Genomic DNA, 3227 nt, shown 5'->3' with positions numbered 1-3227 from the left:
CGGGTATAAAAAAAAACGAGTGATTATTTTCAAAAATCGAACGAGTTATTAAACTTTTGATGAAAAAAAAATAAAAAAAAAATTGTTTGGCTATACAACTCAAAAATTTTTACTTGACGTTTTCTATGATCGCAAAGTATGGCCATCCCGAGGACCGCATTAAAAAGGCCGGAAAAACATTTTAAACGTCTCATTGCACAGAGGTTCAGCCGATGGTCAAAACTCAAAAATATGCACATTGTCTAACCTGTGATTGATTGACAGGCAATCAGTCATTATTAATGGTACTTCATTATAGTGTAATTTTTTTTGCGATAAAAAACTGTTTAGATTACCTTCTCACTCTCGTAAGTTGACAAAACACATTTTCATTGTGAATCGTGTTTTCAGTAGTTCAATAGTTCTAGCTTTTTTTATATTTATTTTAATAAAACGCGGAATTCAGTCAAGAAACTCTGTAATGGAAATTCAAGACAAAGTTAGGTGCTCCTATTTAGAACAATAATTATCAATATTTATTAAAAGTTGTATTATTTATATCGGTTCTAAGTCAAGTCTATTTTACCCTTAATTAATTAATTTTTTTACTGTAGATTAAAGTAATATATATTTTAGCTGCACATTTTTGCACGGTTATTTGATACACGCCCGCTACCGGCCGAACCTTTAGATAAATGTATATTTTTACGAGCTTTTATTTACCTTCACCTGTGTAATCAAATCTTTATGGTCCGATTTGCTTCATATTGATAACGTGTATTACTTAGATGAAAAGAAAAAAACTCTACAAGAAATTTTGCCGCAAATTTTACTTTTTAATTTTTTTAACAACTAATAAAAGCTTGTGAAAAAAAAATAATTAATTTTTTGTTAGATTCATAAATCAGTTCCTTTTCAATTAATGAAGTGTTTGAGTTGTGGTACCTCCTGAGAGGTACAGAAGTGCAAAAAAATTAGAAAGTTTTGGGACATCTATTAGAGGCATTGCCAGATTTAGCAAATGTAAATACTCGTCATATTGATTCGCGCGTCAAAAATATATATAAAAGGCTTCGACGGTTTTGGAAAAAATCTCACAGGGAAAAAGGAACGTGAAAAGCAAGTATTCGAACTGGTTAGATGTGACAGAAGTTGAATTTTTACCAAAACATGCTACCAAATTGCAGCCTGCATCACTAAAGCCATATACATTAAAATTTGAAACTTTGTACAAAATTTAGGAAAATTCAACAAATGTTCATTAAAATTTCTAACTTCTTAATCTGAGTTTTTAGAAAAGTATCGGTTTTATAGGTTATGAAATTTTAGTATGATAAAGGGTTGAAAATTCGCGTTGATTTTTTAAATCTTATATCTGAACGATCTTTCGCATTTTCTTCCATAAGGATATGAATTTCTTAAAAAGTAAGAAATTTTGTTGAAAATTTGTTGAATCTTCCTAAATTTTTTATAAAATTCGACATTTTAATTTGTGTGGTTTTGGTGGTAGCATGAACAATACTTTTATGGAAAATTAGCATAAAGATTTTAACTTCAAAAACATTTTGAAAATGTTGTCCTACCACCACTGCATGTATGGCTAGAATATATGGAACTATAAGGATATTCTCGCAGTATAGCAAAGCCCTTGCACGGTTTGAAAAGCTGTACTATAGGAAAACCGGTTTTTTCGTGCAATCCATGCACCGTGCAAGGGCTTTGCAAGACTCCGAGAATATTCCTAATTTGTAAAAATATTGGATGTAAATAGCAACGCTTTTTGGCATCTGAAAGTGATGTTCCCAAAATTAAGTGAAGCCAAACTAAAAAGAGGTATTAACGTTTTACTTTCTCATCTAGTACTTTTCCATCAGGTTTATCTCTTTTTATGAATTGTAGGTATTTTTAAAGGACCTCACATTCGTAAAATTATGAGCGACGTGCAATAATTTCCTTGGAATTTTTGAATGCTTATGGTGGAATGGGTTGTTACATGTCCATAAAAATTCATTTCCTTCATTCGCATTTGGACTTCTTCTTATATAATTTGGGCCGTGATGAACAAGGCGAACACTTTTACCAAGAAATGCGTACAATTAAAAAATCTTTCGGAGGAAAAAATAAAACTACAGCGAGAAACTGATGATGCTGAATTAAAAAAAAAAAACATTTTTCAGTACTATGTCAAAAATAATAGTTTTGCAAAAATTTTGTTTTCATAAAAAGTTTAATAACTTTCATCCGATTTTTGAAAATAAACACTCGTTATTGATTTTTTTTTACAACCAAATTAGGACTAGTATGGGTTTCTTATGAAATCGTGCGTAAAAACCTCACCTACATTTAAAAAAGGCGAAAAAAGTAAAACAAAAAAATGTGTTTGCTGGGTAAATACACGCAGACCTCTTAAGGTTTCTTTATTCACATATATGTATACCTTTCGAAAGGCCTAAGTTCTTTCGTTTTAAACCCGACAATAAACTGAAACACGGTTCATAATCAACTAAGTTACAGGCTTATAAGTGCGTAAAAGTACGAAAAACTGTAAATCAAATCAAATTTTGGGGGCGTTTTTGTAGCACTGTGTTATAAATAAGACGATTGATTTTAATAACAGCCAATCTATTGTACTCTTATGTATTCGACTATTTGCAAATTAGACCTTACCTGCCTGCTTGTCCGCTCCAGGTTGTTCCATTAGATATACTGTTAATAATAGTAAGATATGATTTTGAACAGTGGGAGAGTACCAATGGCTCTTAGGAACAACATAGTTGATAGTTGACTTCTTTTCCTATATACCGCAGGCGGCGATCAACCGTGAATTTGTGTAAGTGGGTTTCACATATTGGCGTACTTTTATGACTTGCAAACTTTATTTACTCAGGGCAAAATATTTTTGCTACTTTTTGTTCAGTTTGCAAATTTGTTTCTTTAATGTTTTCTCCAAGCTCCCGGTGTTCCACATCGCTGCCACAGCCATTGCCGCCCACCATAGTATGCTTGTCAAGTGCAGTGAGGGCTTATAGATAATTATGTCATTATTCACAAAGAATGAATGTGAATTGATGTCTTGCGGCCACTTAATTTATGGCAGCCAATTATGTATTTGCAGCTAAATATTTGCCCGCTGGCGTTATGCTACTCCACTTGCCCACTTTGCCAATTGATTGGAAGTATTAAACGCCTTGTTACCGATTTGTAAACCAACTACTTAATTCTAGCATGAACAGTGAAATTGCCCATCA

This window comes from Rhagoletis pomonella, unplaced genomic scaffold (assembly GCF_013731165.1).
Source record: "Rhagoletis pomonella isolate Grant_MI unplaced genomic scaffold, Rhpom_1.0 Rhpom_scaffold_00092, whole genome shotgun sequence".
Taxonomy (NCBI): Eukaryota; Metazoa; Arthropoda; class Insecta; order Diptera; family Tephritidae; genus Rhagoletis; species Rhagoletis pomonella.
Note: the sequence above shows the minus strand (reverse complement) of the source record.